Here is a 27,049-nt window from a genome sequence, read left to right on the forward strand (position 1 = left end):
AGTCTTGTGGAGTTTCACTTTATACACACATGGCCTAATACTCAGCAGACTCAAGAGGATATCTCAGCAGACTTATGGTGCTCCTTTTCTGTGTATCTCCCTTCCTTTCTGGAATTGTGATCCTCAACTCCTAGCCACCTCAGCTTTCCCAGTCTCTGGTCTCTGTCTCCGCTACTTAGTGAATCTGCCAGACTGTGCTGTGATTTCCAATTGCCTCCAAGCATAAATCTAAGGTTATTTTAAGTCTCACCTGATTGATCCTTCCTCTTGGGGATCACAGTTTTGCACTGCCTATTTCCCAGTGTCTTAAAGCCATTGTAATTCTATCAAGACTACAAGTTGAAGTGTTCTCAAGTTAATAAAACTTCCTTTTCCCCGAGTGTATAAACAGAACATAATAATATTTTCTTAAAAGTTAGTTAAGATAACTAAAAAATATAATAGATCTGAAAGCATATGCAATGATGCATGAAATAAGCAATGAAGCATAAAATAAGAACAGTTAATAAATACTAGTAAATTGGTATTCTGAGACTAAATTTGTAACTTGTGGGTGGGGAGTTCCCCATACCTCCAACAGGCAATTCTCAGACACTAGCAGGGTGTCCAAGAATTCAACTCAGTTATGACATTATCAACCTGGAGATAGCATCAGATTCCACAGGTTGTGAGCTCAATCCCACAAGACTGCACAGTCACCCTCGCCCACATCAGATGCCAGTCACAAGCCCAGGCTGTTACCCATGCTTCTGACTGACTGGCTGTAGATTGGAGGTTCCAACAACCTCTCCTTGGACTTCAGATGCTAGTTGCAAGTCCAGGATGTTACCTGTACTTGTGACTGACTGGCTATAAATCAAAGGTTCCCATGACCCCCTCTCCTCATCTTCAATTAATTTGCTAGAGTGGGTCACAGAACTCAGAGAAACCTGTTACTTACTAGATCACTAATTTGTTGTAGAAAGATATAACTCAGGAACAGCCACATGGAGGAGATGTATATGGCAAGGAATGTGGGAAGAGGTGCAGAGCTTCCATGCCCTCTCTGGGCACGCTGCTCTTCAAGGACCTCCATGTGTTGACAATCTGGAAGCTCTCTGAGCCCTGTCCTTTCAGGGTCTTATGGAGGCTTCGTTACATAGGCATGACTGATTAAATCATTGGCCGTTGACAACTGAACTCAATCTCCAGCCTCTCTCCTCTTCCTGGAGATTGGGGTGGGTGTGTGTCGGGGGTGGGGGGCGGTGAGACTGAAAGTTCCAATGCTCTAATCACATGGTTGATTCTCCTGGCAACCAGTCTCAGGTGCTTCCAAAAGTCACCTTATTCACATAACAAAAGCCACCTTTCCACTCCCAACACTTGGGAAATTCCAAGCATTTTCGGAGCTGTGAGCAAGGAACTGTGGATGAAGACCAAATATAGATGAGAAATATATTTTGGTCATCTGAATGACCAAATATATACTTTTTATAAATCACAATATCACAACTAGTTCTATCTTTCTTTTCCTTTGACACCAATAGTATAAATGGATTTAGCATTTTCATGAAATTGTAGGATTTTAGTGCTTCACCTCAGAGAAGATGGGTTGGTCCAGAGGCCTCATTTTACAGATGAACAGACTGAGGCTTAGTGAGGGGAAATGATTTTCCCAAGACCTCATGGCCAGTAAGTAGGAAAATGAGGCTGGCATTTAGGTGTCCTGGCTCTCAGCCTATGGAGCATCCCTTCATTCAGCTCACATTTATTGAATATTTACTAAGTTCAGAGTACTGAACAAACTGCTATATTGCCTCTATATAATATCCTGGTTTGCAGAAATGTTAATAATTGATTTTGGAACATAGTAGCTTCACTATATCAGCATATAATTTTGGCCTTCTCAGGAGTGAGTAGATCTGACTGGCATTAATCAGAGCAGCCTCCGTTGTCCAGTGCAGAAATGCAAAATGCTTCCAGCTTTCAGCAACCAGGAGATATTCCATTATCGTGCTTCAGACATATGAACAGGTAAGGTAATTACTGTGGTTTTGGCTCTGTCAGTCATGGTTATAGAGAAACTAAGGATTTAGTCTGCATGCAGCCTTTCCAGGGACTCGATGCAAAAATGGACAATAAAACTTTAAGGAAAGTGATTGGTATGTTGCAAGATGTGAAAAGAGCAATATAAGGGGTCAGGAAGCCTGGGTTCTAGACCTAGTTTGTTACTTCTCTTCTCTAGGCCTAGATTTTCCTAACTGTAAAATGAGTACAGTAGACTAGATGACCTACAATGTGCATTCCAGCCTGGAGAATCTTTACATCTGGAGCTCTATGCTGAGCTCTCCCTAATGACAGGCACAATGAAGCTTGGGGGTGGTGGTGGGTAGGAGTTGAGTGTGAAGGATGTGGAAAGGCATTCTAAACCAAAGGGGCAACATGAGTCAAGGTCATGGAGCAGGGATATGGCTAAAATGGAATTTGTGATCTGATCCACAGCTGGAATGTAGAGAAGAACTTGAGGACCCAGAAGCAAGCATCCCTCCCCCTCAGAGGTTCTGCGACCCCCATTTGAGAAACTCTGCATTAGAAGTTAAAATCTGTCACTTGAGTTGTCCATTTAACATCAGAGATTGCAAACACAAGTGTAAATAATAATACAGAGATTAAAATAGTGAGGCAGGATTGAGCAGAAGGTGGATATTTTCTATACATAGATATTTCCTTTGGATTACCACTGAAACTAAGACAGAAAATTTCAAAATATCATATAGAACTCCTCTCTTCTCCAAGAACAATGCTCAGAGTTCTGTGGACTCTGGTTTGCAAAGCAGTGGTGAAGAGGCTAGTGGAAGTGAGGTGGGAAATGTTGATCAGGAGGAGATCATAGAAAGCCTTGAATACCAGGCTCAAGGATTGGTACTTTATTCTGTAGGTTGTGGGGAGTGATTGAAACTTTACGGGTGAAAGACTTATATGATCAGGTCTGTGTTCCAGCTTTCTCTGGTTATAGTGTGGAGGATGGACGGGAGGGGGTTGAGACAGAAGGACTATCCATGGGGCTGGCACAATAGCCCAGAAGACAAAGGATGAAGGATGACAAAAGAATGAGGACCCTGACATAGAGTGAGTGATGGAAGAACGCTGAGGATGAAGAACAACTGGGCCTGCCTGCTGACTGACGTGGAGGTGGAGGGGGAGCCCACATTGCTTCCAAGTGCCCCAGCCCCTGTGATGGAGTGGCAGATGACTGTGGAATCACCTCAGAGCCTGAGCAACGATAGAAAGGGGTTTGGGAAATAGACAAATCTGGGGGTCCATTTGATTCATTCTGAGTTTCTTCCATGGTATGATAAGGATGACTGTACCTAATCCTTGGAGTTTTTGTAAGGACTGATGAATTAGTATATATGAAAGTGCTACGAAGTGTTAGCCACATAATAAGTTCCCAGGATATGTTACTTTTATCCATCCATCTATTTATTAAATCTATGCAAGTTTGGAGGGAAATAATTAATTCAACTAGGACCGTATCAAACATTTCAAACTCATTTTGAGTAAAGAGATTGTGCCTGAGGGGGGTCTCTGTAGGGTCAGACCCATCCCAGCCACTAGGCTGGGCCACAATTCAAGGCCAGGAAGTTGTTTCCAGCAGCAAGTCCCTTTCTTTCCCTTCCTTTCATTACCAGCCCCCTACTGCAGTCCATTTCTAGGTCTCTAACGTAGGAAAGGACAAAAAAAAAAAAAAAAGAAAGAAGAACACAAACATCAAATTGATCAGTTTATTTTCTCATTGGTCTCTTCTGAGGACACACTTGTGCCAGCACTGATCCCCAGGTGTGTAAGAGACTGTGCCGTCCTCCTCTTCTCCATAGTTGGACAGTAACATCAGATTGAAGCCCACACAGTGGCCTTGCCTTGGGAGATGCAGGCTTCAGTGACATGCCCCATGGAGCATAACCTCAGCTGCAGATCTCCCGTGTAACAAGCAACACTGGGCATTGTTTCTCAGGCTCCTGATCCCTGCTTGATTTGCACGTTGCTCAGATCAGCCACACCCTTTCACAGTGGCCTCCTCCCCTTTTCTCACTTCCAAGGGCCCAGTGTCTGGAGCAGGAGAAACCCTTCATTCAGCTCTTTAGTCGTGTCTACAGTGCTGGGTGCAGAGCTGTCTGCCAGCCAAGAAAAGCTGGAAGCAGGAAGCACTGTCAGGAGAGCAGGGATTTAGCCACATCAAATCCCTCCTTCCCAGTTCCCTCCCTGCCCTTGCCCTAGGTTACAGATCCCTTGGCAATGCAGCTGCAAGTTCAATCTCAGATTCAGAGAAAGCTTACAGGCTCTGACTTCCCCTCTTTTCTTCTAAGCCTACACACCCCACCATTGAGGGGTTGGGTCCTAATCCCTTCCCTTGAATCTGGGTGTGTTTGTGACTGCTTTGGCAGGTAGTATGGCACAGGTGACCCTATGTGACTCCTAATCTAGATCATAAAAAGCCACATAGCATCCACCTTGTTCACAGGAGACTTGGTTCCTTGATCAACAGTCCCCATTGAGCCCAGCCCTCCAGCCAGGTCCTCCCATGAGCCTGACATGTGAGTGAAGCCATCTTAGCCCCTTCAGAGCAGCCCATCTGCCAGCTGAATACCTCCAAGTAACTAGTTGGTGCCATGTGAAACAGAATTGCTCAGCCAAGCCTGTGCTGAATACCCGACCCACAAAAATCGTGAGATATAATAAAATGGTTGTTTCAATCCACTAAGTTTTGGGATGGTTTGATATGCAGCAATAGATAACTAGAACACTAGACATAAATAGAAGAAACCTTGCCCATGGTTTTTGATAAATTTAGGCTGATTTCATGTGATTTACCCCCTCCATCTACCCCTGACCATGATAATTCTATTTTGCTTAAACTTGGATTAAGTTACCTCTTAACTGAGACAAAACTTCTCCTGGGTTCACGGACAGCTCCTTGAGATGCAGCACAGCTTTCAAGCTTCCCAACTGTGGTCTGGTTGTCAGTAAACTTCCACATCCAGCCACACTTCCACTTATTAAGGTTGCATGCTACCTTAATCCAAATGATTTGCCAAAAATGCTGCAAATTGGAAGTGTGGCTGCAAAAGCCATTTTCTATGGATTCAGATAAACAAGGTAGAGACAGCATTTTCTCAGCGTCTCCATGTACAGAAAGTGTATCTTTCTATTTCTTGGCTTGCACCTACTTTCACATGTGGTGTACAGGATTTCCACATGGCAGTTTTTCTCCCCTGTTACCATCATTCCTGTCCTTACTTCACAGGGAGAGCTGCGACTGAGACATTTTAAAGCAAATAGGAAGTCACTGAACACTGAGTAAGACCAAGTCATCAGCCTATATTTCAGCTTTGATTTGGAGAAAGTTCCCAGTTTCCGGAGTGGAGTGAGTGTGGGAGTAGAGGTGGACTGTGTCCCCGTGATCAAGCAACGTGCATATGCGTGCACTTCTCTCGGGACAGGCATGGACTCAGAGTCAGAGGATGGGGGCTCAGATCTGAGCTCTACCACAGGCTCGCCATGTGGCCTTAGACGAGTTATTTAATTTCTTTGAGTCTTAGTTTTCTCATTAGTCAAAAGGATACAGTTTTAACCAATTTCACAGGAAACATGAGGGTGTCTTAGTTTGGGTTTGGCCAGAAGCAGATGCTAAGACAAGGATGTGAGTGCAAATGGTCTGTTTGGGAGGATGAGGGAGCACAGGTAGAGGCATGGGCAGTGATACAGGGAAGGGAAGGCAACCAGTAAAGTGTTTGTTATCAAGTCAGTTACCACTGCGGGCAACTGCAGCTCAATCTCAACAGAGACACTCCCGGAAAGGTGTAAAACACATCCTCAAAAATTCTCCTCCCTGAGGGGTGAGGGAGCTGGGGTATTTGTACACCAACTCCTCTCAGTCGTTGGTTGAAGGCAGCTCCCTAGAGGGAGTTAATTCCCAGAGAGTGTGAATTTCCTAGCTCCTCTGGACTGCTCCGGTTCTGGAAAAAGCTCTCAGGCCCATAGATGAAGATACTGGCTGTTGGAAGTTTTCTGGAGCATACTGAAAGGATGAGGTTAGAGGCTCACAGGCAGTGCTCTGATAGCATCTGTTAGAGAGTATTGAACAAGATCTGTGTAAAAAGCTAGGATAGGGGCTGACCCGGTGGTGTAGTGGTTACGTTTGGTGTGCTCCGCTTTGGTGGCCCAGGTTCGCAGGTTGGGATCCCAGGTACAGACCTACACCACTTGTCAGCCATGCTGTGGAGGCGACCCACATACAAAATAGAGGAAGACTGGCACAAATGTTAGCTCAGAGCTAATCTTCCTCAAGCAAAAAAAGAGGAAGATTGGCAACAGATGTCAGCTCAGGGCAACTCTTCCTCAGCAAAAAAAAATAAAAAGGTGGGATACAGCAGGCAGCCGACAAACAACAGCTCATTTCTCTTCTTCCCCTTCTTGATTGCCTCAGCCCACAGTGACCTCTGCCTTCTCTTGTCCTTATTAAATACCCAAGGTCACTTGGCACTTGATACATACTGTTTTACCCAGTGATAGCTTCTCCCCCAGATAAACAGTAAATGCATCAAGGATCAGCTTGTCCCATTTCTTACACTTGGCTGCATCTCCCACAGTACCCAGCTTAGCAGGAAATATATGGTAGATGCTCAGTAGTAAATACAAGCCAGACAACATGAGCCAAGCAACCTTGGTTTGTAATGGGAGGAGTTTGTACAGGTCTGGTGGGGTGACACATATAAAAGTGAGTTGACATATATAAAGTACTGTACTAATGTGAGGGGGGATTAATTATCCAGTTGATTGTTCCTCTTTTATTTGCAGTAATCTAGATCGTGAGGTTGAAGACAGCAGTAACACTTTGAGGATACAATGACTCTCACAGTGAAGAAGAAAGAAGATATTCTGGGAAAATAGTTTTTCCCTTTTACTTTCCCCAATTATTGGGAAACAAACTAATCCCCTGTTATCCTCTGCTTGGTTTGTGTGGTACTGAATATTTAGGCATTGGCAATGATCATGCAGTGTGTAGGTTACGGGGGCAATGAAGGGTAGCGGACGTTATTTACTGCAGGCGCTCTCTAATGATTTTGTTGGTGTTGGTGCCGTCGAGTCAATTCTGGCTCCTGTGGACAGCAGAGCGGAACCCTGCCTGGTCTTCTTGTGCCATCCTCTCACCTTCCGGTGCTCTATCAGACAATACTCTGCTGCTATTCATCATGTTTTCACGGCCAATTTTTTCGGAAGTGGGTGGCCAGGTCCAGCTTCCTAGTCTATCTTAGTCTGGAAGCTCTGCTGAAACCTGTCCACCGTGGGTGACCCTGCTGGTATTTGAAATACCAGTAGCTTTCAGCGTCACAGAAACACGGAGCCACCACAGTATGACAACGAACAGATGGGTGGTGAGGTTTCCTGACTGGATATGTACTAATTCTCCTAATAACTCTATGAAGGAGATTCTGTTATTTCCTTTTTATAGATGAGGAAATTAAGGTACAGAGAGATATTAGGCAATCTGCCCAAGGTCACACAGCTATTAAGTGACAGAGCCAGGGTTTAACCAGCTTCTCTGCTCCAGTAATTATGAATGCACATAATACTTTTTTCTAAATTAACTGTAGAGCAGCATAGTGTTTGTGTCCTGAATCATTTTGTCCCTTCCAGCACCAGTGTTCAACAAAGCAAATTCTTGGATATGGTTTTCTGGAAATTAGTACTGCTGAATCTAATATGGTTACTTTCTGTGTACTTTCTCCTATATTGCTAATACGTCCATTGTGATTGGAAGGTCACCAAAGTGCTTAGCTGGATAGAGACTGGTTTCCCAGTGTCGTGTGTGCTCTGAAGAGTCTGATTCTTGGGGAGCAGAGGATGTAGGTGAGCGAGTCAGAGCCCGAATGGAGAGTCAGGAGCCATGGGCTCCTGTACAGCTGGAGACTCAGTGAGGGGACAAGGTGGTTTGAGCTCGCCGTAAGGTGACCAACTGTCACCGTTTACCGGAGACTGAGGGCTTTCCTGGGATGTAGGACTTTTAGTGCCAAAGTTAGGGTAGTCCTGGAGAAATTGAGATGATTCGTCACTCTGACTCATATGCCAAAGTATTAAATAACGATGTTGTTTTTAACCAGAAAACAAGAAGGAAGAGCTCCATGGTTTTTCAAGGTGCTGAGAAGAAAGCTTCTAGCTGTATCTCAAAAGTCAAATTTCTGAGATTTAATAAGAAAGTTGCAGTGGAAGGAAATTTGAGCCAGAAGACCCGGAGTCCCATTTATGAACTTTGTACTGTGTGACTTAGGAAATTATTTGAACCTCTCTGGACCTCAGTTTGCTCACCTGAGAAATGGAGCCTGTCTTACTCACACGAGTTGTGGCTGCCATCAAGGGACATAATGGAATTGGAAAGTTTATTCATTTGCAGATGCTAAACACATTACTACAGGATGACTAAGACATACTGCAAATAACCATTATGGAATACAGTAAATTCAGGTCATCTTGATGAATAAGTGGGAGGTCAGCCCCATGGGGAAATACAACATCTCCACACACAACTCTAATACCATGCAGAAAGAGTCATTGGATCCTGTCAACTGATAGCCCAACCACGGTTCAGCGGGTGCCTGACAATGCATCAATTTCTTCCTAGGTCTCCAAGATTCAAGATTGGTCCTCAGAAACTCAAAGGAAACTATACGTTGATTAAAATGAAATATCAAAGACATTAGAACTCTTATATCCCAAGAATCTGTAATGACCTGCTTGTCTCCTCTCTCTGCCTTCTTCTAATATTCCTCCTGTGACCTGGGTCAGCTGCCTGGAAACCTAGGCTCTGACATCACCTGCAGCCCACATCCCTCCCTTCAGGGCATAGAGGCCGTATTTACTACTTTAGTGACATACATCAGCTGTGCTTCCTTGTGTTAACCTCTGCTGTGGTCTTGACTCAAGTCGAGATGTGGCTCTGACCCGCCCTCTCCCATCTGCCTTTTCCACAGTTAGATCTATGGATGTGGGACCTTGGAAGCTGGGTCACAGGACTTGGGCTCCAGTAGATTTCTGTGTACTCAAGTCTCCTCTTATGGGGAGTCCAGGTATTGGCTACTAAAGGACCTAGGGAAAGAAGGTTTGCATGACTCTTCTGCAGCACATTGTGGGGCTTCCATGTTGGTGGTTCTCAAACCTCAGCATGCAGGAGAACCGCCTAAAGTGCATGTTAAAATCCAGTTTCCAGGCCCTGTCTCCCAGAGTTTCTGATTCAGTACATCACAAGAATCTGGACTTTTAGAAAAGCTGCTGGGGGGCTGGCCCGGTGGCGCAAGCTGTTCAGTGCACGCGCTCAGCTGTGGCAGCCCAGGGTTCGCCGGTTTGGATCCTGGGCGCGCACCGACACACCGCTGGTTAAGCGATACTGTGGCGGCGTCCCATATAAAGCAGAGGAAGATGGGCACAGATGTTAGCCCAGGGCCAGTCTTCCTCAGCAAAAAAGAGGAGGATTGGCATTGGGTGTTAGCTCAGGGCTGGTCCTCCTCAGAAAGAAAAAAAAAGAAAATCTGCTGGGTTGCTTCTTGTACATGTGCTCTGTGAGTAATACTTTATAGAACTTCTTCTGGGAATTGGGGTGCTCTAGTTAAAGAGAGATTCAGGCTAAGCTAGAGATATGTATCATAAACTTTTAGAGACTGAGAATGTGATATTTAAAAAATAACTTAGTCTTTGGTGCTGTGCCTAGGGTACTGTTATTGGCTGAGGTAGTCATTGGTTAGAACTGAAACAAGTTTTGGGGTCCTTTTCATTTTCTGATTACTTGGATGTTGGTGAAATGAGAAATTGGCCCAAGATCTTGAATACTTTTGCAAATGTCACCTCTTCTGTCCTCCTGATGTTCTAGAAAGTGAGACACAGAGATTATTGTCTCCATTAGATGGAGAACTTGGCCAAGTTCCTTGGCTTAAAAAACAACCCATAACCGTGCATTATTGTATTATTTCCAAACATTTGTACATGCATTCCCTTACTCAACCCTCACAGGAAACTGCATTGCAGGTAATATTACTGTCTCTATTTCACAGGGGAGGGAATTGAGGCTCAGAGAAGTTATGGGACCTGCTCAAGGTGACAGAGTGACTAAGTGATGACACCAGGACCCAACTGGCTGCTCTGGCTCCTGATTCCACACTCTTTTCAATACATCCAGCTGCCTCTCTAGAGAAGGCAGCTGCATGGCTGATACTGGAACCAAGAGGCCCTGGTTGTTGGGGAAACAAATGGTTTCTCCAGACCCGTGGACACCTTTGCTCCCAAGATTTAAGATCCACTGTGGCAGTTTGCTAGACCTGCCCATCACATCACCTCCCAGGCAGGGAAAAATGAAAAGGGGCCAGCTCCTGATGGTTCCTTTAGGACTTCCTAGATAAAACAAGGACAGATGGCAACTTCATTTAAAAGAAATGGAGTAAAAAATAGCAGATAACAGTGACAAATGGACACAGATGTGTTCCTACAGACATGACCTCCTGGCTGCGTACCTGCCTTTTGTCACAGCTCTTTCTGTTTCTGGCACCTTTGTCTCACTCCCTCCAGGCACCCAGGGAGGTGAGGGGGTGGGCACGGACAGTTGTTGGAATTTATGGGACCAGCGCAGCCCCTCTCGCCACCCTCGTGGTAGGAAGGGGAAGTGTGATCCAGTTCCTCCTGGGTAAACATTTTCACAGGAAGTATTTATCAGATGTCAGCAGGGGCAGTCAGGGGTCTGGGGTCAGTCAGACGGGGTCTGCCTCTCTCCTACTCTCCCAGGCGAAGGCTTTGAGTTTTGTCCTGCCCAGTCACGCCCTCTCTGTCTTGTGTCCCATCTTCTCTCAACCCGCTGAACCAAGGGAGAAGAGGACAGACCTGGAACCCCCCAAGTCCACTCCACCCTTGGTAATAAATAGAGTTTCTGTCAGGCTGGGTACCTGTAATATAGCTGAATGCCCAGATCCTTCTGGAAGAAATGCTGATAAGGGAATGTCTGGAAAAGCCGCAAGCAAATAAAGCTCCATTACTCCTCATGTGCTGGACTCTGCTGGTCTTGGACTCTGAAACCATCCTCCTACTCTGAGGGGGGGCCCATACCTCGTACTTGACTTTTCTCAGGCTGGGGAAGGCTGGCCATGCAGGACCGCTGATTTAGCGGTCTCTCCCGCATTTTCAGACTCCAGCCCCCTTCTACCAAGGTTGAGGAAAGAAGCCTGCTGTCACCTCTCCCGCTTTTCCCTCACGGTGCCCACAACCTGTCATCTTTTCTTTTATGAGAAGCAGTATGAACTGGTAGTTAAGCCAGAGGCACTTCTGTCTCAACTCTGCTGGCTATTAACTGCATGACCTCAGGCAAGTTACTGCACCTTCCCGGACCCAGGATCCTCGTCTATCATTTCTTTTTATAAATTTCCTCAGCACCGTCTCTGTGTTAGGCACCGTGCTAGGTGCTGGGTAAAAATGTCACCTCCAAGGATGTGAAGGTGATCTGGCTGTGAAATCTGTCACCCCATTGGTCGCCAGGGTTGAACGGCTGATGTGGCTGGCTCAGCGGGTGTCCCCTTCTTCCCTCACCGCTGCATGTGCCTCCCTCCCAAAGCTGCGCACATCCACCAGAGAGGATGACCTTCCCAGATAGAGCAGGGCCATTCTTTGTTGTCCTGTCAAGGGTATATGAGTTGCTGTGCTCCCCTGCTAGAACCTCCAAACAAGCTCTCAAGGTCCATTTGTAGGAGAATGAAGGGTAATCAAGCTTCCAAGACTCCAGACACATCCAAATGAGGTGCTGCATGGGGCAGTCTGCCTTCCTTAAAAAAAAGAAAAAGTTACCTCCTTTTAGATTTGTTGTGAGGATTGAATGAGACGATTCAGTAAAACACTTAGCAAATTGTCATAGAATAAGTACTCGATAGCTGTTAGCAATATGGCTATTCTCACTATTATGATTTCTATGTTTTTGGAGAAGAGTAGAATTTGAAAGGCCGTTTGCAGCTGTGCACACCTCTGACCCTCCCCGGCGTCACCGAGAACCTTTCTGCCTTTTCACTGGGTGAGGGCTGCTGTCTTCCCCGACTTCTCTGTGGAACCTCAGCCCGTTCACTCGCTCACTCTGTATTTCAATCATTCAATAAAAACGCACCCGAGTGTGTCCTCTGTGCTGGCCTGTAGGTTAAGCATAATGGAAGATGCCAAGAGGAATAAGAAAGACAACACCCAGCAGCTCGCAGGAAGCGAGGACATAACTAGCTGCAGCTAAGTCAAAGACAGAAAGAGGCGAGACACAGGAAGAGCCAGAAAGTAGCACTCCTTCAGGGGAAGAAGAGATTATTTCCAGCTGAGGCCTGAAGAAAGGCTTGGAAAGGCTTCATGGAGGAGGTGGCATTTGGGCCGTGCTTTGAAGAAGGGGGAGGATTTGGTGGATCCTGTGGAGGTGGGAAGAAGGGACATGCATGAGCTGGGAGGCCTGTTGCCCAGGCAAAGGAAACCACTTTAGCTCAAGACTGTGAAGCCCTTGATCTCTAGGCTGTCAGTTAATTGTGTGGACGTTCTAAAGCTTCCATTGTACTGTCAGTAACACCTGTGATATTGTTAGTAATACCTGTGGGCCATCTTTCACATACATTACATTGTTTGAATTTCACAAAAATTGAGTGAGTCAGGCAGAGCAAGAATTATTATGCCCACTTTCCAGATGAGGAAATCTTGACTCAGAGAGGTGAAGGGTTGACTAAGTCCACGGAGGTGGCCAGTGGGAAGGTGATCACTGAACTCAGGTCTCTTGGCTCCAAGTCCAGAGCACTTTCTGTGGCATAAAGCTTCTACGCCCTGTCCCTCAATCCCACCGCCCCAGGCTGGTAAAGCTGATCTTTGGAGCCAGAAGAGCTTCCAGCTGGTCCTTTGGCCTCAGTTGATGCCCCGTCAGCACTTGCTAGGACTCGGCAATAGCATCCTTAGAGGTGCCCCTGCTTCTATCAGATGACCTCCAATCCATCTTCTATAATCACATCTGCTACACAGAGTAACCTTTCTAAAGCCTAGATCTGATCATGCTGTGCTCTTGCTTAAAACCTTCAGTAGGGGCCGGCCCCGTGGTGTAGCGGTTAAGTGCATGCGCTCCGCTGATGGCAGCCTGGGTTCGGATCCCGGGCATGCACTGATGCACCGCTTGTCAGGCCATGCTGTGGCAGCGTCCCACATAAAGTGGAGGAAGATGGGCGTGGATGTTAGCCCAGGGCCAGTCTTCCTCAGCAAAAAGAGGAGGATTGGCATGGATGTTAGCTCAGGACTGATCTTCCTCACAAAAAAGAAAATCTTCAGTAGCTATCCTGCCTCCTGCAGGACCAACCTGAACTGCTTCACCTGTTTGGTAGGTCCTTCAGGATCCGTCCTGCCCTTTTGCACTCCCCAGCCTCCTTCCCTTGCTGGCCTCCCTTTTGCTTCCTGTGTGTGAGACGCTGAATTTCTTGCAGTTCCCCAAACGCTCCAAGCTATCTCCTCATAGCTTTGTGCCCGCATGGGCCCTGCAGCCAGACTTCCTGGGTTTAAAACTCAGACCCACCACTTAAATGGCTGTGAGATTGAGAACAATCTCCTTAACTTCACCATACCTCAGCTTCCCTATCTGTAAAATAAGAATACTAATAGGACCCAGCTTGTGAGGTTGTTGTGCAGACTCCTCGACTTAATACATGTAATGATTAGCCCAAGGCCTGGTACATAGTAGGTGCTTAATGAATACTGTTGTGGCTGTTCACAGTACAGGAATGGTTTTCCCTGGCTGTGTGAGTTTTCTTGGCAAGGCAGGTCCTCTCGGGCTCCCTTCTCCTGTTACGCCCTCTGGGAAGCCTGCCCTCACTGCCCGAGGCGAATACCTCTCTACCTCTCTCCCACGTTCACAGGTGCCCTGCACACACCTTTCCTGAATTCATCACACTGTAATTACCTGCCTAAGTCAGCCTCCTCACCACAGTTGGAGGACTTGAGGGCAGGGTCTTATCATTTTTGAGAGCTGGGGCCATGTGTGAGTCACTGTGATGCTTGCCACACCCAGCCGCAAGTCTGTGGAGAGAGTGATGGTGTGCAGGGCTGGCTCTGATGGCCTCGTTGGTGGCATGGCCACTGACCATGGATACCTCTCTACTCCTTTGCTTCCCCAGAAATAAAATGGACAACTGGCCCCCCTGGCCTGACAGGTGTCCCAAAGATCGCAGTACCACATAGGCACAGCCCTGGAAGGTACAAGATTTGGAGCTGAAACACTTAATTAATGTCCTATCACGAAACGTTAGCACGTTAACTAGAGCGGATTTACCGGGAGGAAATGAAGCTCCAAGTCGGGGCCTCTCAGTTGCCCAGGCTCCCTCCAAGGCCCTGTACTTCGTGTTATACTTGTCATTTTGTATTCTTTTCTTTAAAGATGGCCCCCTCATTGTACAAGCTTCAGGACCCCCAGATCCCAGTGACCCCTGGAGTTAATCCTTCCCCAGCGAGCTTCCTCATCTTCTCTGCCTCTGGGACTCTGAGACCCGGGCCCCTGTCACACTCTGCCCTCTCTTGACTTCCCCACACTCACTGGTGCCTAAAAAACAGCTGTGGGAGTTGCCAAAATCCATGCAGAACACCTCCCATCGCCCACACCCACTGTTCCTCCCACGGGGATTCTTGAGTCCTCAAAACCTCCCTGTTGGTTTTGGCTCTGAATCATGCCCCACCCTTCCCCACATGTCTCCCCCACCCCACCCCACCCCGTTTTGGGACAGCCTCCTTGGGTGAAGGCTTGCTTGGACTTTGGGCGTTCAAGCCTCTCCCTTCCAGGGCACGGCCTCCAGCTCCATAAACCACAGCTGCAGTAAAGAGCCCCTGCCTCCAACCCGAGCTGCAGGCCTGTGGGTCAAGAGGCTGGCCTGTCCCTTGGCCAGTTCCCATGTGTGGGAGGAGGGAGTGGGGGGTGGGGGGCGACGTTAGACACATTCACACCATTTCCTTGGGGAGGAAATGTCATTTTCATAAATACGCTATTTGAAGGCTACCTATACACACCCTACGGGGCGCAGTTCTCAGCCCTGGTTGCACTTGTGAATCACATGGGAGCTTAAAATAACATACTGATGCCTGGGGCCCACTCCAGAGATTCTGTTTTAATCGGGGTGGGATGCAGCCCAGGTACAAGATTTGTAAAGCTCTCCAGATGATTCTAACGCACAGCCAAGATGGAGAAACACTGCTTTAGGACCACATTCTGTAAACGTGAAGGCAGACGAAGAGTAAGGGTTTGGAGCAAAAAGTTTTAGCGGGAGTAACGTAACAATGCTTGACCCCTTTGCCTCCCTGGTTTGACTTGAAGAGATACACCCTTGCCTTCTCCCTCCTCTAGGTGAGGGGATGGGAAGCAGGCCCAAAACTGTGCAGTGGGGAGGGTCACACTGGCTCAACTCCCACTCCCACAACCCCCACAAGAGAGTAGGAGTTTTAGGGCAGAAACAGTGACTTTTAGGGGAGCGGGGCCAAGTTATCTTCATTTTGGCATGCCCTAGGCCTGAGTCAGAGGTCATGGTTTTGCTGAGAGCTTGAGACAAGTGTTCAGTGTTCGTATTCCAGCCCAGCCCCGGTGCCGCCCCAGGCCTGCTCCTCCCCTTGCTCCTCAACTGAGAGATCTGCACCACTATCATCTCAGCTGTTTAGTCTCCAAAACTCACTCACCCTGGACTCCGCCTCTACTTCCCTCCAAATCCAGTTGGTCACCATGTTCTGTGTACACATCCACCGACCATTCTCTAATCCACCCTTCCTCCCCAGTCCCACTGCCCAGGCCCTCCTCATGACCTCGTTCACTACTTCTACTAGAAGCCCCTGTCTTAGCTCCGGGCTGCTCTGGACTTCCTGTCTTCTCCCTCCGCACCAGATCAATGTTACTGTCTTACTCAAGTCTGTCTCGAACACAGTCTACAGATGATCCAAGAACCAAAACTTTTGGTGATTTCTCTTTGTTTAGCACAGTGGTTCTTAAAGTGTCTTCTGAGGACCAGCAGCATCAGTGTCACGTGGGAACTTGTTAGAAATGCAAGTTCTCGGGTCCTAGCCCAGACTCACTGAGTCAGAGACTCTCAGGGTGAGGCCCAGCACTCTGCTTTAACAAGCCCTCCAGGGGATTCTGCAGTGCGGCCTGGACAATTCAGTCCACACTGCTGGGTGTGGCATTCATGGCCTCCCACGCTCTAGTCCCCGTCTACCTGTTAGTCCAATTCTCAACTGTTACAGCTCTCAGCTCCCTTCCTAGGGGACTCTGCTCAAACTGTTCCCGCCCTTTTTACCACTTCCAAGTATCTAAATCCATTTCTCCTTCAAGATCCAGCTTAAACATCATTTATTTTGACAGATTCCAAGATTCCTCCTACAGGAAAATTTTTCCCTCCCTGACCTCCATAGCATTCTTTTCTTCCTCTCTCTTTCTCTCTTAGTTTCACCTTTAAAGTGGTGCTTCACTCAATCATGGCTACATATTTGAATCACTCAAGGAACTTTAAAACATGTATATGCCCAAGCCATACTCCAGAGCAATTCATTCAGAATTTCAGGATGAAGCCTGCCATCACGTATTTCTAAAGTTCCCCAGATAATTTTAATGTGCACCTGAAATTAAGACTCTCTCTCCTAAAGCAACCGGAAAGAAAATCATGTTGGGAAGAAAGAGGAATTTAAAGTTAGGAGACCCAGGGTCTGCTCAGGGCTCTCTCCCCACTGGCTATTGGGCAAGTTACTTTTTCCTTCTCTTCTTCTGTTTTACGAATTGCCAAATGGGGCATTGTTTTAGATCAGTGGCTCTCAAAGTTATCAGATGCCCAGATCCCACCCCTAGAGATTTCCATTTAATTGGTTTGGGGGCTGGCCTGGATTCTAATGTGCAGCCATTGTTGAGAACTACCCTCTCAGATCTCATCCAAGGGCCCGTGGAACTGGGTCCAGCGGTTTACTTTTGGGAGCAAGGATGTCTGTCTCTTCAAATACTTGAACTTCTCCGCTCTGGCACCTATTAACCTTTCCTCCCCGGGGGGATGAACCCTCACACCTGGTGTCAGTGATGAAGGGCGTGTGCAGTTTCCTTATCTGATGGCAGGCGAGCCAGAGATATTTTGAACCTACCACAGGCAGGCGCATTGGGTGTGTTTGGCTCTCGTGGCAGAAGGCAGATTAAGGATCAGATGAAAATCCCCACCAGAGGCCTGGTGGAGGGTCACTGAAGTGGCCCATTCTTCAGTAACCTCAAGCCCTCACCTCTTGCTTCTCTGCTCCAAAACAACTTGTCACACCAGCACAGATGGGGAGACAAGTTTTCCTTCACGGTCAGGTCAGGGTCTTACTTAAAGGCAGGTGTAAAAAGAGAACTTGTAAGTAGCAGAAGACAGGATGCACCGGGGGCAGCTGAGGTCTGACAGTGGATGAGGAGTCAGGCTCCAGCCTGAGGTAGGCAAAATGATCCGGCTGCGAGGGGCAGAGGAAACAGCCTGCTTACTTAAGGGGTGGGGGTGGGGAAGGGAAGCGAGTGCTTACATAAGCGCCTCTCTGATGAAGGTGTTACTGATCCCCAGAGACACTCAACAGTCTCCAATGGGCCCCTCTGTTTATCTGCACATCAGGCTCTTCCCTTACAAAGGGAAGCAGCCACGCGCAGGGGAGCCCAGAGCCGAGACCCTCACCTCAGGGCCAGGAGAGCGGAAAAGGTGAAGATGAGAGAGACATTCCCTGAAATCTTCATCCCGGACCCCCACCCCATGTATACTGAACTCTTACTCTCCGCTGTGTTCTTTTTCCAACCTCTGCCCCACAGTGATCCCTTCTCCTGAAGATAGGCTGGTTGGCTCCCAAGTCCCGCTCCTGCGGAGGAGGGAGGGGCTGTGTTTTGCAGTGAGAGCAGATGCCAGCTTAGGGAGGCCCGAGTTGTTTTGCAGTTGGGAAAACAGTCCTGGGGGTGCGGTGTCTGGCCCAGGCCAGACCAGGCTGCCAGGACAGAGGTCAAGCTGTCTGTCTGGAGCTTGGAGCACTAGACCATGATTCCTGATGACTTTACAGTCAGCCATTGGGGAAGAAAAAGCACATGGAAAAGGAGCTGTGTTTTGACTCCTTGATGCTGGCTGGGACCGGCTCTGCTGCTAGGGGATGAGGATGTCACAGGGCAGTGAGTGTGACGTGTTCCCATTCTACCCGCTTCCCTGCGAGGTGTCTGTGAAGGCTGAGGAGGGTAGTTCTCCAAGGTTAAGACTCCTGGGGTTGCTCCAGGCAAACTGAAAGTTTTGGGGCATGAATGTTGGTCAAATAAAGCTTTCTGGTCCCAAGGAGGGGTAGAATTCTTAAAAGTCACCCACCTAGAAGGCTCATCAGGGGTTTGGAAGCATCAAATCCCCTTTGCAAGGCCAGTTTTTGGTTGCCTTTGAGGTAAATGGATCAGAATGGTCTAAATTTCATTTCCTTGGCACAGGCTGGGTGAGGGAGAAGGGGGCACATGAGGAAGAGTGGGCAAGAGGGAGGGGGAGCTGGGTGCTGCATTTGAGGTTTGTGTACCCCCTACCCCGGCACTCCCTGCAAATGGGAAAAGGCATAGGGGGCATTTTCAGACCCCTAAATTGTAAAGTAGTCAGAGAATCCCAAACTTGGAAGGGAACTTAGATCAATTCAGCGTCTGTCCACCTCAGATGGCCCGACCTGCTGGTTTTCCAGATGACGAGACTGAGGCCCTGAGATGCACGGTGATGAGTTCTCCAGGCAGCTGTCAGCAGAGTCAGATCCAGAGCGAGCTTGCCAACACTCAGCCCCAGGCTCTCTCCTTGGCTCCCTGGACGCTTTTAGCCTCAAGACTTGACTCTGCCCTTTGGTTTCCTCTCAATATCCCTGTACTCGGGGAGGGCCATCCCCAGCTCTGTGATTTTTGGCAAATCTCTTAACCACACTGTCACTCAATCCAACCCAGCTGGGAAGCCAGGCACTACCCAGGCTCCTGGGAAACCAGCTGTGGCATCCAACTGGCCCTTCTCTGCCAAATCCTCCACAGCCTTGGAAAGAAGAACCAGTTAGGGAGAGTATGACATGGCTTAGTAACACCTCAATAAAGTCTTGACCTATGCACTCCCCCCATCAAAAGAAAACCCTAGAAAGAATGCAAAGGAGAACCATCCTAAACAACAAGCATTTACAAGGAGATCTTCATTGGTTCCTTCTCACACTAATCCACAGGATTTGTTTTAAGAAGTAAACAAAAAGGAGGAAAGGGATTGAAATGAGGCTAGACATGGTGACTACCTCCACAGAGAACAGGCCAAGGAGCAACTGCCAACTGCGTCAATTAAGGCTGCCCATGGAAAGCCAGTGAAGGACCTACAGTTCAAAATGTTATTTTTTTCCCTAGAGAATTTTAGAAGTGGCAGACCCCTAAGGTCTATCCCACCCAAAAAGGGGAAAATGTAGGTTTGGAGAAGGGAGGGATATTATCCAAGGTCAGGCACTGGGATGATAGTGGCAGGGTCAAGAGAAACCCTAGCTCTTTCCTGCCTGTCTAGGGCCCAACTCCATCATGAGGGCTGTTTGCACAGGCGAAGATCAAGGCTACATCTCTGTGTTGCTCAGGCAGCCACTGATGGCAGCCTGCCAGGTGAAAGCACGGGCCAGACCTCTGGCCTGATACTGGGCTAATAACGAACTTCTTCGATGGATCACACTACCTTTGGACCTCCTGTGGGGAGGTTAGGGGAAACCATAGGTCCTGAGATGTGGGTACAACCCTGAGTCTCTTCAAGAGCCACCTGAAGAGAAGTGACCAAGGAAGAGAGAGAGTTCATATCGTTAGCCCTGCCACCTGAGGCTCCCTTTAGCATCCCAGAGACACACCCTTTCAACAATGGAGCTGAGGCAGCTGGTGAGCAGACTCTGGCAGAGCACCTGGGAACTGACAGATGCATCAGGATGGGCTTCATGCTGGGGAGAGGCCTGAGAACCTACTGGAGAGAAAGAGCAGAGTCTAGTGAATGCGTAGAAGTGACAGGGCCACTCTGCAGGTGGTCAGCATGGGGATGGTTCCAGCAAGGTAGACAGGGTTCGGCTGTGGAGGATGAGGGGTGCAGGTGCAAGAAGGATGCAGGGAGTGGGTCCCTTGGCCCCACCCAGCAAGTGACCAGTGTTGTCAGAGTCCCGGAGCTTACAGGTTAAGAACACAGGCTCAGCAGTCAGACGGAAGGGCCTGACTCAGCCTCTTTCTAGCTGCACAAACCTGAGCCAGTTAGTTGCCTCCTTTGAGCCTTAGTTTCCTCATTAGCAGGATGGGGATTAGAACACCGGCTTCACAGGCCATTATGAGACTTCAGTACTACCACATAGGTCAAATGTTTACCACAGGGCCTGGGAGTCAACATCAAATTATCATTATGACTTTTTTCTTTCAGGGCTTGTTTCCAGATTCCATGAAGCCGCCGGCTTATAGAACAGGAGTCTTTCTTCTGGCACCAGGAGAGATAGAATAGAGGGAGGGCAGAGTCTAGAGTGCTTTGTGGGACATCACCTGTTGGTGGTGCTTTTCACTTCAGATGGAGCATGTGGGAGCAATAAGGCAAGGAGGCCTCCTAGGCGGCCTGCGGCTACATGAACTCTTTCTTAGAAATGCTTCCAAAGCACAAAGAGGGGCTTCCTCCTTCTTAGGACACGGGCTGGAGATGAAGTCCATCCATCCCCTGCTCTCGCTCAGGCCACTCTTACCCAAAGTTCCCTCTCTCACTGTGACATTCCTGTCAGTTTCCTCACAGTGTGGGAAGGGGCTTAGCTAAATTCAGGTCTGGCTCCGGCCTTGCCTGACTGGGTGTGACCTCCCACCCCTAGAAGCTGCCATGGTCTCGGCCTCCCTACCTGGAACCAGATATCCTCTGTTGCCTCCCTCTCTCTGAGGGTGTGGGCTTGCTGGGCCTGTGTGGTTCCTCTGGGAGATTTCTGGTCCCAGAGGTGCCTCCTCACAGGGGTCCTGAGGACCCTCCCGCAGCCTTTGGGCTGCATTGCACCCAAGGGCTTTGATTTGCATGAGGAAAATGCTGCACTTTCAGGGAGTCCTGAGAGGGACTGGGAATCTGCATCAGATCTGAAGGCGGCTCAGGAACCAGAGTGAGGGTTTGGACAGAATTTCCTCAGGTCAAGATACAGCTCTCTTCCTCCCTCTACCATACAGATCTTAGTTTCACCTCAAAATAAACTTTGAACAAATATTTAAAGAAGAGTTGAAGGGGAAGGAGCAAATTATTAATCTTCCTGGGGTATGAACCTGACTCCATATGAGTCCTTAATCAAACAATCTGTGGCAGACACTGCCAGCAGCCAAGAAAATCTTATTTGCTTCTTCCTGGTCACTGGCCAGACAGACTACATTTCCCAGACTTCCTTGCAGCTAGGCATGGCCATGTGACTTAGTTCCAGCCAATGGAATGTGAGCAGAAGTGGTGAGTGCTACTTCCAGGTCTGGCCCATCAAAACATCTCAGGTGCTCTCCTATATATTATGTTCCCCTTTTGGCTGAATGAGGATAATGCCTAGGTACCCTTGAAAGCCACATGTTGTAATGGCAGTGTCTATCCAGCCTGGATTCCTGCAGAGCTGAGTGGAGGAGGGTCACTGGGAGGACCCATTCACCAGCTCAAAACTTACATGTGAGTAAGAAGAAAGCATCCATTGCATTTGAACTGTTATGAATACTGGGGGTTGTTTGCTAGAGCAGTGCACTAACTCATACAGGAACAAACATTTGAGCCAGAGAGGTAGCCTTTGTTCTTTGCAACCTATAAGCCTATATAGTCTGTTCTCATTATTCATAGTAATTATGTTTTATAAAGTTTCTGCAAACACTGAATTAGCAAATACTGAGCCATTGCTCCTAGGAGAAATTCAGGGTTGTCTTCCTGTGAACCTCTGGTCACAACATTTTTGTCAACTGATCAATTCATAATCTTGTTTTATGTGTGTTTCTGTTTAAAGACACCTTACTTAAATATATTATTGATTCATTAACAAACAACTCACAGCCAACAGCACTATAACTCATGCCTGAATGAAATTTATCTAACACACATGTTATTTGTCCTATAAGGCACATCACAGCCTTCTTGTGCACTGTGCTTGGGGACCATTTTAAACAGTGAAATTACCAGAAAAAAAAAAAAAAAGCACAGGGGCCAGCCAGGTGGCGTAGCGGTTAAGTGCACGAGCTCTGCTGTGGCGGCCCAGGGTTCGGATCCAGGGGTGCACCCACACACCGCTTGTTAAGCCATGCTGTGGCAGCGTCTCATATAAAGTGGAGGAAGATGGGCATGGATGTTAGGCCAGGGCCAGTCTTCCTCAGCGAAAAGAGGAGGATTGGTGACAGATGTTAGCTCAGGGCTAATCTTCCACACACACACACAAAAATAATAAAAATTAAAAACAAAAAAATACAAAGACACCAGAAACATGGCACTAAATAGACTGGGAAAAGGACACTTGTTTACAGTATGAGAGCTGAAACAAGAAGGCAGAGCATGGATCTCAGCTGGGAATGTGTCTAGGGACTAAAATTTTTTGCCCCTCTGTGAATGTCCATGAATGACTGTCAAAGGGCCACAAGTATTGACTTTGGGGTTCCAAACAGGTGAATTTGGATTGCAAATATGGAATCTACAAATGATAAGGCTAGACTATAACTGGATACCACCAGAGTCCTCTGACTTGATATCTTGATGCGCAGATCTGGCTGGGAAGGAGGATAGGGATTAGATGGATTGAGGAGAGGACTTAGGCTAGTACTAAAAGTGTGGGGAAGAGTGTAGAGACCATGTGTGTGGCTCCCAAAGACCTGGTGGGGCAGTACCTGTTGCCTCTACTTGCACTTCTCATGCAAGGATGCCTGTAGGCTGAAGATGGCACCAGGGTCTTGTCATTGGGCTGCAATTAATTTAAAAAGTATGGTAGGATCCCTGGCAGAATCCAGTGTAATCACACTCTCAGTGGCTGCTTTTTAAGACAGCACCAAATCATGGGACCATTTTTGGTTGCGTGAAAGCACCATGTTCTTTCTCCTGTAAGTCTTTGCACATGTTGTTCTTTCCGTGTTCTTTCTCACCTTGCCCGTCTAATGCTCATCCACCCATCAAATCTTGGCCAATTCTTCCAAGTTTGGATTCCAAATTTAGATTAGGTGGCCCAGCTCTATGCGTCCAAATACCCATTACTTCCTCCAGCTTAGTATTCATTATGTTATGTACTTTTCTCTCTCCTTGACTGGACTGTAAACTCCATGAGGGCAGGAAACTTATCTATTGTGATCCCAAATCAAACTGCTTAAATAATGAAGATGTGTAATGACTCTTAGAAATAAATATTCTAGAGAGTAGGCCTCAATATTGTTTTAATTCAGTGGCTCAGGGATGTAACCAAGGACCCAGTTTCTTCTGTGCTCTCTGCTCTGCCTTCTGTGTGTCAGCTTCATCATAAGATAGGCTCCTATTCTAGTTATATAGTATGTTCTAAGAGTCCCCAGAATATCTTCTTTCCTGTCCATATGCAGAGAAAGAAAGAAAGCATAGATTGTTTCTCCTTCAACCATCAAGCAAAAGTCCTGGGCTTTCATCTGATTGGATGATCTGAAGTCATATGCCCAGTCCTGAACTGTGGAAAGAGGAAGAGGATGACTATGATTGATTTCAATCTTGGAGCTAGATTGGGACCGATTGTACCAGACTGAATGACTGTTATAAAGTAGGAGAAGGGTTGAATGGTTGGGGAAGCCAACCACAGTGTCCAGGAGAGTAAGGACTGGTGGCAGGAAGGTCCCCGAGAGAGCGAGTCCTAGATGAGCTGGGTTACTGGACAAGTTATTAGAGAAGAGCCTCAGATGCACGTGGACCAGAGTGGAACCACTACCTTCTTCCTGAAATAGGGAGATTTGCAGCAGGGCAGGCGCTACTTTTAGAATGAAAGCCCATTAAGACCAAAGCTAGAATGCAGTGATCCAAGAGGAAGATAGCATTGTGAGATGAGGTTGGAGAGCTGGGGAGGAGCCAGATCATGCAGAGCAGTGCAGGCCATTTTAAGATGTGAGAAATTAAGCATGAGCAGGTCGTGTTTCCCCAGCTTCCCCGGAGAAGACAATCGGGCACACCACCATTAGAGAAGCTTCCCCCTTTGCATCCAGTAATAGGAATGTTGCTCACCTATCAAAAACCTTTCTTGGTGACACTGAAAATAAAATAGGGCCGTTGCCCAAATGTGTCTCCAGAATAATTGGCCAGATCTTTGCTTCTCCAAGAAAAGTGATAGTTTAGGACCGTGCTCCTCAAATTGGGGTACACGGTCTCCCTTTGCGGTGGTGACTCAGAATCACATTAATCCGCAGGATAAACTGGGTGTATCCTCATGGGATATAAGTTCACTTAGTGGTAAGTAACTTGAAATATTTTTAGAGTAAAACAGAGACACAGTATGGAATATTAGGATGTAAATTCTGCATGGATTTATAAGCTTAACCACAGGCTTTAGGGAAAGTTTGGGCTTGAGTATAAGTGAGAGGGAGGTGGGAGGTGAGTTTATAAAATACCCAGGACCCTTGCTGGCAACTCTGGGGGTATGATTTCATTTTCCATTCCTAATTGGGCTACTTTCAGGAAAAATGAGAAGCCCTGGCTTCAAATGGCAGAGCCCCGAATGCCTGTGCTTCAGGGCTGCGCACTAACATCACTCTTACGACACCATAATACCACAGAGCCAGGTTAGGGGCCAGGCCCCTTCCCTCCCCATCACATTATAACAAGATCCTTCAGGAACTTTTGGCAGGTAATGCTCCTTAGATTTGTCCAAGACAGAAGACTATGCATCAGAGTGAAATCTGTGCTTGAACTAGTTATCTTAACGTGAGGTCAGTGCTAGAGTCTGCTGGACTCATAAGTGATGCCATTTGAACTCCTGGCTGTGACCCAAGGAAGAAGCGGGGTGGGAATGGGGTGTGGGCACCTCATAAACATTCTGCCTGCCATTCACCTCAGCGCAGTAAAGGTTATGTTTGTTCGAGGTCACTGCTTTTTGTCTTCTCTTTTTCATAAATCTCCGTTCTTGGCGTCCTATTTCCTTTCTCCCAATGCACTTACTGCTCTCTGCATTTCTTCTGGACAATAGGTGCTAAGCTTTTAATCTTTGCGATTTTTCTCTGGGTGCCCACTCAGATCAGGAGGGAAGTGTCTATTGGGTTACTCAATGAGTTTTTGTCCCCGAGGGCTATAAGGAGGTAAAAGGATTTGGAATTCTTTTTCTTTTTTATGAGGAACTTTCTCTGTGCATCCATGGGCAGTTCTTGAATGATCAAGTCCTGGGGCGGTTAACCTCTTGCTATCTGTGAGTGTTTGAAATTTCCTGTGTGTGCCTCAGCAACAGCCTCCCTGGAATGTGTTCTTGAAATCCTGCAGGGTGGCCTCTCTCCCACAAAGTGGGACCTGTTCTACATGGGCACGGAGAGGAAGGAAATGTCAGACAGGTGGAGTTATAAGAATTACATGGAGGAAACAGTCAAAATGTCACTCTATAACTAATTCAAGTGTAATAGAAATTTAATAAGGTATAGTGACCCATTTTGCATTTACATGCCATCTTTCATCTGACCTTGGAAAATATTAATCTTTTCAGCCCCACGATCTGGTTTATGCGAGGAGTCCTGTCTGTTTTGTTTTTTTCTTCCTCCCCAAGGCGAAGAAAGAGTAACTGATTTATTCAAGTTTGCACAATAGCTCCTCAGATTTGAGAGAAGTTGGCATTGGTGTTATTTTCAGGCTCCAGGGACAAGAGAGGGGGATGGAAAACAAAGATGGCTTTTCTCTGGCCAAATGGTCACCCGGTGAAATCCCTTCCTGATGGGCAGCTCTTTCAGGTGAGCACACGGATTCAGTTAAAAAATATGAAAGCAAAACAAAGTAAGACCAGTGTGGCCTGTGCTTTTCACAAGTTTCTGGTGAGAGGCAAGGGTGTGGCATGGCCTTTTGCCTCTGAGATCTCTGACTGGCGGTTTAGGAATTTGTCTGGTTTATTTCATGAATGCCACTGAACACGTGGCAGGACATATTTCAGGGGTCTAAGGCAGGTCTTTGAAGGTAATGGTGTCAGAGTTTGGGGATAACGTGAAAATGTTAGCAACATCCAGGAAGATGGGTGGGGCACGTTTTATTTTGTGATCCAGTCTGCGTTCTTTCCAATCCCAATTAAACTGTGTCCGGGGAATAAATGAAATGCTTCTGGAAGCTAAATTTAGATGACTTCTGGACCTCACTTGATACGATTTATGGAGATCATTTGATCTCTCTGTGCGTCTATTTATTTATTTATAATTTACATCTCATCTATTTCCACAAGAGATTTTAGGGGTCTTATTACAAATGTTTGAAATGAAAATCAAGATAAAAAACAATGGAAAGGAGAGGGAAAAATGTACTTCAAGTCATAAACTAATATAATCACTATGATCAGGTAGCAGCTTTAACTCTGAACCAAAAGACACATGTGGGTAGAAGGGAAACAGCAGGTCATGTGATGAGTTTTGCTGGTAGAAAAAAAATGACAGTTGGTCAGATGAGAGGACCTAGCACTGTATTGATTTCTGAAATTAATTTATGTCAAGATCTGGATACAAGGCGCTTTGGAAATACATGATGCTGTATTTTTAGCAGCACTTTTGCAACCGATGCGGCTGCGTGTGTACATGTGGGGGGCAATTGTGACATTTCATCAGACACTCCCAGGATTCCCTTCTGTCCCTCACCCTTTGAGGACAGCGGCGTTTAGGGGAGTTGGATGCAGGCGGGTGTCTCCATTACAGTTTTAGGTTCCAGGCAATAAAAACTGCTTCTGGCCAGCTCAACAGAAGAGATAGCCTTTCAGGGGATGGAATAGTAGAACCAGTCTTGTTGACCTCCCAGCTTCCAGGCAGCAGGTCCTGGTGGACTGTCCCTTTGGGGCTCAGCAGCTAGAGGGATGACATACAACTCTT

This window comes from Diceros bicornis, chromosome 15, assembly GCF_020826845.1.
Source record: "Diceros bicornis minor isolate mBicDic1 chromosome 15, mDicBic1.mat.cur, whole genome shotgun sequence".
Lineage (NCBI taxonomy): Eukaryota > Metazoa > Chordata > Mammalia > Perissodactyla > Rhinocerotidae > Diceros > Diceros bicornis.